Raw genomic sequence first — 11,598 nt, 5'->3', positions numbered from 1 at the left:
TCCAGCCTTTGAAAGGACTTAAAACAAACTAGATGACCCTACAACTAATGTAGCATTGCCATGCTTCATTTCCCACTTGTAGGCCATTAGTGTAGCCTAGCTTCCATTGTTTGAGTTATTACCGAAGTAAGAACCTCAAGCGGTATATGATACCAAGGAAGTTTGATTGCTAGGTCACTTCTCTTTAAACATAAACTTATAGGTAGAAACGAAATCGTAAAATTTCTTTCATTTGTTCCTTGTTTTCCTATTTCTTGTACCCTTTCTTATAGTCTTAAGAATGAATTCTCTAGTGTTGACTTTTATACTTTGTTAGACATGTCCAATGTCACTCCAACAAGGTTCTTACCATTTTAATATATGTTGAATATTCTGTTTCAACTAGATGATCTTACCAGAAGCTTCTAAAGTTCTCTAAGCATCGATCTATTCAGATGTCTAGGGACTAGACTCATTCGAGAATTAAATGGACGAAGATATTAGGTTGTTAACCATTGGTAAAGCTGAGCGTTTAAACTCAATTCTTTATAATCTCAAAACTACATTGTCATTTTGAATCCACAAGCACCAATCGGTTCGCCATTCGATTTTGATATTCGAAAACAACCATAAAAGTCGCTAAAAGAAACGTACATTTTAAATTGCTCATTTTCTCTAATTTCTGTGAATCGTTCTTGGATTCACTACCAATCGAGGAAATTTACTGTTACCTTTCTAAAAGGATTTACTGCAGTGCAAGATATTTAATTATAAACAATAATTAAAACATACATTGAAGCATGCAAAGTCTAAACATTATCATAAGTAATAACTTGAAAATTAAAGCAATCATGCAATTTAAACAAGTCATTAGCATTTTATTCGAATTTATTGTTCCGGCAGGTGTGAATAAAATGATTCCAAGACCCTAAAACCATTGAAGAATTAAGCACATTATGTATTTTGACTCAATTCTAAAACATTTTAGGTAAGCAAAAACCTTTTGCTAATAGTCTAGAAGCTACTCTTGGTTGATAGGTACGTCTAAGAACTTATTAGGTAAACCTATCGATTTTGCCACGACATAAAAGGACTCCTTACTTATATCGTTGAGTTTCAACAAAACTAACATGTACTCACAATTATTTGTGTACCTTACCCCTTTAGGACCAATAAGTAACACCTCGCTGAGCGAAAACTATTACTAGATTGATGTAAAGGATATCCAAGTAAGTGTTTATTTTGGCATGGCACCTTTTAGCTCAATTTTTAAGTTTGGAACTTAAGCCTCTTACTATGTTGGTTAGATTTTAAGTGAACTAAAATCCTTAATCATGCAACATAATCAAGCCACAATCTCATGCATAATTAAGACATATTTAAAGCAATAAATAACTTAAAGCATGCATAAGATAAATGTGATCTAGTATGGCCCGACTTCATCTTGAAGCTTCAACTTCAAAGTCCGTCTTGAAAATGGATTGAAAACTCCGTCTTGAATTTCACCGTGGGAGGCGCCATTTTCTTCAAATAGGATAAGCTATAATTAAACTAATTACAACTATTTGATTGTACGCAGACCATATTTAAATTGGAAAACAAATTTGGTGTATTAGACCAATTACATTCAAATTAATGGTGCGCGGACCATATTTTCTATCCTATTTGGGCCATACTAGTCACTCCATAACCTGCAAAACATTACATATACAATATATACCATTCATCCATTCATTATCATGAATGGCCCACATAGCTGGTTAGTGCATCACATAAATATTTGCAGCAATTAATCAAGGGCACCGATAATCTACCAATTATTCAGTCCTTATTAATTCTAATCAAGTTGTTTAACCTTAAAGGATTTGTAGACCTAATCAAGAGTTTATGACTAAAAGGCTCCCACTTAAACCAATAAATTCATATGCTTTACTAATTTTAAACATAAAAATGTATTTCTAGTCTAACCGGAAACATACAAATTTAATTAAAATTTAAAGCTCATATAAAATTTACAATCGAATCCATTAATTTAATTTATTTCAGTTGAATTAAACGAATTTAAATTAATTCAAGGTTTAATTTTAGTAAAATAATTAGTATAAATAAAATTTATAATAATTATAATATTCAAAATTAAAATCCAAGAAAACAATTTAAATTATTAATTTTAAAATTAATTAAAATTATTTCCGAACTGAAAATTCAAAATTAATTTCGAAACGACTCAATCGAGACACGACGTGGCACTTGGGCTTGCGCCCAAGCCCCATCGAGTGCAAGAGGCTTAGCGCCCCTTGATTGTTCGTACAGCAACACGCAAGCAACCACACGCAACGCAGCACTGCAGGCCACGCTGCGCGCGCGCTTGCTGGCTTGTCGCGCCTGCAGGCCACACGCAACGCAGCACTGCAGGCCCCGCTGCGCGCGCCCGCTTGCTCGTCGCCTGGCGTCTGCTTGCTTGCTGGGCGTGGCAGCGCGCGCTGTGGCGCAGCACGCTTGATGCCCACACGCGTCTGCCACTGGCCTGCGCCTTGCCCTTCGCCCTTGCCCACATGCGCACAGCACTCGACACAGGGCAACGTGCTGCCTTGTGCTCGTGTACCATGCCCTTGCTCATTGCATCGTACCGCATGGGCGACGAGCTCCCTTGCTCGTCGTCGCATGCCCGCACTATACAACACTCCTTAAGGGTAACACGTAGCGTCCATTGCTTTGTGCGTGCAATTTTTATGAGCGAATTGCATAAAAATTAAAACTTTTATTTCCAAAATTAATGACAAATTAATAAATCATATTAATTTCATAATTTTAGGGCGAAAAATCGAAAATTTATTAATCAATTAATTTCCGATTAACATGGATTCAAATCTAGGTCAAAAAAGTTAAAAATTTAACACAAATTAACAATTTTTTTTATGGTGGTTTTAATCATGGGTACCTAATTAAATTATGAATTAATTATGAAAATCAAATCAATTCTAAATTATTCGAATTTCAACAAATTAATCATAATTACAAATTAGGTTGTATAATTAACAAGCATAGGCATTCAAACTTGTTAAACATATACTGTAGGTCAATCAAAGATTCAAGATTTATCAACAAGAATCGCAAATATTTAATTTAACATCTTAAATTTACAAACTTTTGTGTTCGAAACACTAAAACCTCTGAAAAGTCATAGTTAGGCTTCGAATTAGGGAATTCTGGGTTTCGGCGAAAAATACTAATTTTGTCAAAATTTTAGAATGCCTTTTACATGCGGAATTGACATAAAAATCACTCGATTTGGTTGAGTAACGAACATTCTGCCGAAAAACTGCGTACATATAATTAAATAAACGCAATTTGCAATTAATTAACAATTACGAAAATTCATCACCCCTTTTAATTCCTTGCAAATTTGTAATATTTAACCATGTTTATGCAATTTAGATTATGAAAATAATAAGAGGCTCGTGATACCACTGTTAGGTTATGATACATATGACAAAACATAAATCATGCGGAAAAACCATAAAGCCAGGAAACATATTATTTACACATAATCATTTAGCATAGTTTAGATGCATACACTTTGTAGCGTGCCTTCCCTAGCTGCGCCCGAACCGAACAAGAACAAGTCTTTAGGACTCCAAGTGTCGTCCCTCCGTAGATAGTCCACAGCACGTCCAGATCCGCCTTAAGCTTGACCAACTAGAATCGCCCTTCAGGTTACTAGGATTTTCGGCTAATAGGTTGCAAGTGTTTGGCTGATTTTTGCTTCAAAATCTTACCTTTAGAATACTTCAATTGTGTCTATAAATTATGACCCTAGGAACCTATTTATAGAGATATGGAAAAGCAATTATAATCCTACTAGGATGTGGATTTATTAATTAGAATCCTATTTGAACTCTAAATAATAAATTTAATCTATTAGGATTAGGATTTAATCAATACACGAATTCCGATAGGATTAGGATTCATTTACGAACACGAGCGTCGTATGGCCACGAGCATCGCACCACCCGCGCAGGCCTTGCGGCCCACACGAGCAGTCGCTGCTCGCAGACAACGAGCACGCTCAGCGCGCGCGCGCCAAAGGCCTTGCTGGGCCTGGCCTTGCGCTGGGCCTGGCGAGGCTGTGGCAGCTCCGTGTTTGGGCGCTTGGCTTGCTGGGCGCGGGCTTGGCTTCGTGCTGGGCCTTCGTCTAGCAAGCCTCGTCCGATGCTAATTCGTACGATGCGCTTCCGATTAAATTCCCGGTTCCGGAATTCATTTCCGATACGAACAATATTTAATATTTCCGATTCCGGAATTAATTTCCGTTTCGGACAAATATTTAATATTTCCGTTTCCGGAATTATTTTCCGATTTCCGATAATATTTCCGATTCTGACAATATTTCCGTTTCCGGCAATATTTCCGATTCCGGTAATATTTCCACTTCCAATAATATTTTCCGATACGTACCATGTTTCCGTTTCCGGCAACATCTACGACTTGGATAATATTTATATTTCCGATACGATCCATATTTCCGTTTCCGGCAATATCATCGTTTCCGGAGTATTCATTTCTTGCTTGTGACGATCTCAGCTCCCACTGAAACCAAGATCCGTCGATTCCGAATATCCATAGATGGAGTATTTAATGCCATTAAATACTTGATCCGTTTACGTACTATTTGTGTTACCCTACGGGTTCAGTCAAGAGTAAGCTGTGGATTATTATCATTAATTCCACTTGAACTGAAGCGGCCTCTAGCTAGGCATTCAGCTCACTTGATCTCACTGAATTATTAACTTGTTAATTAATACTGAACCGCATTTATTAGACTTAATATTATATGCATACTTGGACCAAGGGCACTATTTCCTTCAGGACTCTTAGCAACATGGGTTAAATTGAAAGTAACCTTGTCATCCCCCACATTTAAAGTCAGCTTGCCATTCTTGACATCTATGATTGCCCCCGCAGTGTGTAGGAAAGGTCGACCTAAAATAATAGGGATCTGTCTGTCCTCTTCCATGTCCAACACAACAAAGTCAACAGGAATAAAAAATTTACCTACTCTAACAGGCACATCTTCTAGGACACCTAAGGGATACTTCACAGATCGATCAGCCATTTGTAGAGTTATGTTGGTAACTTTTAAATCACCCATGTTCAACTTAGTACAGACAGACAGGGGCATGACACTAACACTGGCACCTAAATCACATAAGGCTTTGTCAATAAAAAGGTTGGCAATATTACACGGGATAGAGAAACTCCCGGGGTTTCTTCAACTTGGGTGGAGACTTATTTTGTAGTAAGGCACTGCACTCTTCAGTAAATGCAACAGTCTCCACCTCACTAAATTCTCTCTTCCTAGTCAAGATGTCTTTCATGTATTTAGCATATGCAGGTACTTGAGTAATTAATTCAGCGAAAGGGACCGTTACCTGCAAATTCTTTACCACTTCTAAGAACTTACCAAACTGCTTGTCTAGCTTGTTCTTTAGCTGACGGTGAGGGGAAGGGAAGTTTGATAGGTGGAACTTGTATCTCAACTTTCTTCTCAACCCTTGTACTAGCTTCCTTCTCCTTGAGCACTTTCCCACTTTCTTCTGTCACACCATCACTGATAGGTACTTCAACCTCTCCTTCAATAGTCATAGGCGGCCCATCATACTCATATCCACTCCGCAAAGTGACAACATTTACAGACTCTCTGGTCACAGGCTGTGAAGGGAGTTGACCTTTGGGTCTCTCTGCAAGAATAGTAGCCATTTGTGCCAACTATTTATCCATAATCTTGTTATGAGCAGTGAGGGCATCGATTTTGGCATCCTTTTCGCTCAGAGACCTCTGCAGTTCCAACATCATATTCCTCATCTCTACAAGCATGGGGTCAGGCTGTGTGGGTTGAGGTTGTGGAGGAAAACCAGGTGGTCCACTAGACTGCGGGTTGTAGTTACTCCGCGGTTGGTATGACTGTTGTGGTGGTGGTTGGTAATGTTGTTGTGGTGGTGGAGGGTGTTGAATCTGATGGGGGTTCTGAACATTAGTACTCCTATATGATAGCAGGGGGTTGTTTTTATACCCCTCATTGTAAGAGTTGGAGTACGGATTGTTCTGCTTGTAGGACTGGAATGCATTGCATTGTTCGATAGAGCTCCTGCATTCTTGTGCATAATGACCTTGCATCCCACAACTATTACAGACATTGGCAGATTGGGCACTCATTGCAGCAACACTAGCATGTTGGGTGGATTGGGAAGATGCGATCTGTATATTATCCAGCTTGTGATGTAGGGCAGTTAGCTGAGCAGTAAGTTGTTCAATAGAGTTCATCTCGTGCTTAACATCCCGGTCGGCAAAACCTCTAGGATTCCCATATTGGGAACTATGGATAGCCATCTCCTCAATCACCTCTAAAGCTCTAGGTACCTCCAGTTGCATAAATCTCCCACTAGCAGCAGAATCTAGAATGGTTGTAGACTCGTTACCCAGACCGTTGTAAAATTGTTGGATCAAGAACCAATCATCCATACCATGGTGTGGGCACTCTCTCTGCAAATCCTTGAACCTTTCCCAGACTTCAAACAAACTCTCGTCTGCTCGTTGGGTGATGGAAATTATCTCTCCCCTTAGACGAGCCGTCTTCTCAGGTGGGAAGTATTTCACATAGAAAGCAAGAGCCAAAGAATCCCAATCAGTGATTTTCATGGCTGCGCGATTGAGACTATTAATCCATAGCTTTGCCTTCCCACTCAATGAAAATGGAAAGAGTATCTCCATAGTCTGCTCTGGTGTTAAATTCTTCTGCTTAATGGTAGCAAAATACTGAATGAAAGACTGAATATGGAGATTAGGATCTTCACCCTTCTCCCCACCGAATTGCTGTCTCTCGATCATATTTATCAGCTGGGGTTCGATCTTGAATTCTCGACCGCAATAGAAGGGATGATCGCCTTGGGAAGCACAGACAGACTTGGCTTAGAATAGTCTGTAAGCCTTGGCACAGGTGGGGGTGGTGGTGGTGGTGCTTGGTCACCCATCTCTGAATCTGTATGGAATAGATTGCTAATCAGATAGTCGGATTCAGAGTCAGAATAGTCTCTCAACTGTTCAACGAATCTACGCCGTCTACGAAAGGTCCGTTCAGGTTCAGGATCGAACGAAGTCAGATCGTTGGTATGGACAGTCCTGGGCATAAACAAGCAAAAACTAGAAAACAGTCGTGAGATCCGATCTCAAGGAACGGGGGTTCCTTGAGAAGTAAAGTAACAACAATAATCTAGAAATAACAATTAATAATAGAAAATAAAACCGTTTCCCCGGCAACGGCGCCAAAATTTGACAGGCTTAAGTCGTATCACCTAATCAAAAATAACCTAAGTCCACTAGCTAGGTAGCAAGGGAAGTCAAGATCGAATCCACAGGGAAACAGTGTTCTTTTTACTATTAATCAATTAGACTAGACTATTGGGAACAAGAGTTGGTTTGATGGTTTGCTAAAACTACGGCGATAATTAAACAACTAGGAATCAATATATTAAGGAATCTAGGGCATAGGTTCACCAACAATTAACAATCCAGGACAATGAACAATCACGATAATCAACAAAGTAATTAATTAGACTAGCATGCTCTCTCGAATTAATACTAATCATAGACTTAGAATTAACGGGCTCTCGCTACGTATTAACTCTAATTCCACCTATTGACACAAGCCTAAACATCAAATCGCATCTCTCGAATCTTAATTTGATATTGCATAACTACCACAATTAAACCTGCGCAAATCTAATTGTATAGTGAAATAAACCAATCAATAGGAATCAATTACAATGCCAACAATCATTGTTATTCAACATCCCTTCATATTATTCATGGATCCCCAAACCCTAGAAAATAGACTACTCAAGCATATTAACAATAAACAAAGCAATTAGCCTGATTGAAAACATAATTAAAGCTAAACAAAGAATTGAAATAAAGAACAATACCTTAATTGAAGAACAAGAGAAATAGAAAGCTTGGATTTTTATTGAAATTGAAAACTAAGTGTTTGCATAAATCTAGAGAGAATTTAAACTAAGGAAATAAACTAAGGGTCTAATACTAGAAAAATAAGGTCATAAGATGTGCAACTAAAATAACTAAGCCTAGTATTTATAGTTTGCCCATAAACATAAGGAAAAACCGGAAGAAACCCGTGGAAAAAGGGCCCTGGGTTGTCGTCGCCCGGTCGGGCAGCCATCCGCCCGTCGGGCGACCAGCTCGAAATCCGCCCGTCAGGCGCAGGTCTGCCCGCCGGGCGGAGGGAGACATTCTGGAAATCATCGGCACGCGCCCGGTCGGGCAGCTCCCGCCCGTCGGGCAGACGTTCGCCCGTCGGGCAGCCATTCGCCCGACGGGCGCGCGTACAATCTGCACAATCCTCTATCTTTAAAATGCCATATCTTCTTCGTTATTCGTCGGAATCAGGAGAGTGACTACTCGTTGGAAAGATGTTGAAGTCTAGAATCCAACCCAATTGGAATCACTTCAATTGGAATTGTAAAACGTAAGTTATGATCAAAAGAGTAGACGAGTGTCGGTTTTCTAGTTCTTTCACTATCCGCTTTGCTCGAAAACTCTTCCAACTCAGTGTGTGTGCTCTCGAAAGTACATAATCTCTTGTATTTATTCAAATGAGTAGGAAATGCACAAAAATATTCTAATTCCTACAATGATGAACCTGAAACTACAAACACACTACAAGGAGCACATTAGTACTAAAAATCGCTCCGAAGAGCTCATTTGAGATCAAAAAGTACTAAGGGACGGGGGTAACACTATAAAATATGAACATATCAAACCCCTTTTTCAGAAGAGGAAATCAAAGCAGCTTTCTTTGAAATGAACCCTCTCAAATCTCCGGGCTCAGATGGATACGGTCCGAAAAAATTTCAAGCATATTGGAACATTATCGCTAAAGAAGTCACGACAGCGATTAAAAGCTTTTTCCACCACGGATCAATCCCGCCGGCACTCAATCATACCATCATTGCCCTTATTCCGAAAAATAATCTCCCGGAAAATCCTAATCACTTCAGACCAATTAGCTTATGTAACACAATGTACAAGGCTATTGCAAAACTTTTAGTTTCAAGACTCACTCCAATTCTTCAACTCCACATAAGCCCCTATCAAAATGCGTTTACGCCAGAAAGATCAATTCATGATAACCTCCTAATTGTTCAAGAAATTCTCAATGTTTTTCAGAAATCTAAATCGAAGGTAGGTTGGTGCGCCCTCAAATTAGACATGAAAAAAGCCTATGATCGGGTGGAATGGGACTTTCTGTGGGCAACCCTTGGAGCCTTTGGCTTCCCAACCAAATGGATAGAATGGGTCAAATCTTGTGTGACCACAGTTTCCTACTCATTAAAAATCAACGGCTCAACTACAGAACACTTTAAGCCTACTAGAGGCCTACGTCAAGGTGACCCGCTATCACCTTACCTCTTTCTCATTTGTGTGGAAGTCTTTATCATTATGCTAACCAGAGCAGGACTCAATACTGCCTCTGGAATTGGTTTTAAAATTGCTCCTCATACCCCTAATTTCTTGCCTCATGTTTGCAGACGACAGTCTTCTTTTCTGTAAAGCAACAAACACTTCATGTAGCAATCTAAAGAACATTATTACAGAATTTTGTTCCCTCTCGGGACAATTAGTGAACTTCCACAAGTCCTCTATAGTCTTTTCTAAGCAAATTTGCAACACCAGAAGACTAAATATTGCTGGAAATTTTAACATGCAAAGCTCAATGTCACTGGGTAGATACCTAGGTGCGTATTTCTCCAGCTACAAACCCTCAAAAACTGACTATAACAACATAATGCACAAAAATCAAAATAGAATTCAAATGTGGCATGCAAACTATCTTTCTAAAGCTGGAAGACTAACATTAGTCCAGGGCAATCTTGAAGCTCTCCCGGCCTACGTATGCTCCTCTTTCCTCCTTCCGAAAAAAATCTGCAATCATCTAGACGCTACCCATAGGAACTTCTTTTGGAAACAAACGGACAAATCTAACTCAACGCCCCTCATTTCTTGGGACGCTATCTGTAAACCAAAAACCCAGGGAGGCCTGGGTCTACGCAAACTTAGACCCCTCAACAGGGCATTTCTGGCAAAATTAGGATGGAAAATAATGACGAACCCCTCCAACCTTTGGGTTTCTATTATGACTAAAAAGTATCTTAATAACACGACCTTTCTGCAATACAAACCAAAACAAAAAGACTCGCAGGTCTGGAAACAGATTCTCTTTCAACGTGAAATTCTCCGAAAAGGAATCCGTTGGAAAATCGGAAATGAGACGTCTGTCCTATTCTGGTTAGATAACTGGATTTCTCAAGAAAATTTGTTGTCCCTTACAAACTCAAATCAAGAATCTATTGATAAAGACCTTCGGGTTTCTAATTTCATCCTACCGGGTCAAGAATGGAATCTCCCTCTTCTAGCGTCTCTCCTACCTGAACACATAGTTTTGAAAATCAAAGGCCTCCCCCTCCCACTAATCCCAATAGATGACATGCCAATTTGGGGACCCACCACTTCGGGGGACTTCTCTGTCAAATCAGCAACTTGGCTCCCCATAATATTCCTCAAAACTCTAACAAATGGGAATTCAACTGGCTTTGGAAATTAGATATTCCACCGAAAATCAAAATTTTTCTATGGGAAATAGGTCATAAAAGCATCGCAGTCCGACACATTCTTTTCTCACGTCACATCCTAAACACAGATATCTGCCCTCTGTGCGACACTTACGTTGAAACAATCGATCATCTCTTTCTTCAATGCCCGATTATCAAAAACGCCTGGGACTATCCGCTTGCAAAAAGGTGGCTTGACTTCTCCTTTCAGTTTCAACCTATTATGGAGCTCCTAAGCTCTCTGTGAAAATTTCCGGAAACTCAGATCAAGGTTGTTTTTATGATTTGGGCAATCTGGAAAGAAAGAAATAACTGCGTTTTCAAGAATAGACCTTTTAACCCAATCAAAATTTACTTTGCAGCCATTTTAGCTCACTCGGAATGGATTGCCAGAAACAAACTGGACTCTGCCCTTGAAACAGGCCTCCTTCAAGGCCCCCCTCCTTCTACCTCAGCCACCCCCACCAACATTTCTGTCCGCTGGCATCCACCACCTCAAAACCATTTCAAACTCAACTTTGACGGATCACGCAAAAACTCCTCTGCTGCAGCAGGCTTCATCATCAGAGACCATATGGGCCAACACTTAAGTGTTGCGACTTCCAATATCGACAACTCTCGAGTCTACATGGCTGAAGCGCTCGCACTCCATAAAGGCATTAAAGAAGCTATTCTTCTACAAATCAAGAATTTACGCATAGAGGGAGACAATCTATTAGTCATAAACACGGTTAAGGGAATATGGGCAACACCATGGAAACTTGACACCATCATCAAGGACATCAAAAAGCTCCTTTCTCAACACTTTGACTCTTGGGAAATCTCGTACATCTACAGGGAAGCTAATCAGGCGGCAGATTGGATTGCAAACGTTGGTCATCTGATTCCAAGTACTATGTATGTTGAGCCGGGGATTAGCCCTATATTATCTTCT

General features: G+C 39.8%; 1 non-coding gene across 1 annotated transcript; it reads left to right on the top strand.

The window, feature by feature from the left end:
- The first annotated feature begins 6,499 nt into the window (after nucleotides 1-6,499).
- Nucleotides 6,500-6,606, top strand: LOC130468340 (small nucleolar RNA R71). The gene has a single exon (XR_008928730.1). It is a non-coding gene; the product is annotated as a small nucleolar RNA R71 (small nucleolar RNA).
- The last annotated feature ends 4,992 nt before the right edge of the window (nucleotides 6,607-11,598 follow it).

This window comes from Spinacia oleracea, chromosome 2 (genome assembly GCF_020520425.1).
Source record: "Spinacia oleracea cultivar Varoflay chromosome 2, BTI_SOV_V1, whole genome shotgun sequence".
NCBI lineage: Eukaryota > Viridiplantae > Streptophyta > Magnoliopsida > Caryophyllales > Amaranthaceae > Spinacia > Spinacia oleracea.
Note: the sequence above shows the minus strand (reverse complement) of the source record. Positions and strands in the feature narration are given on the sequence as shown.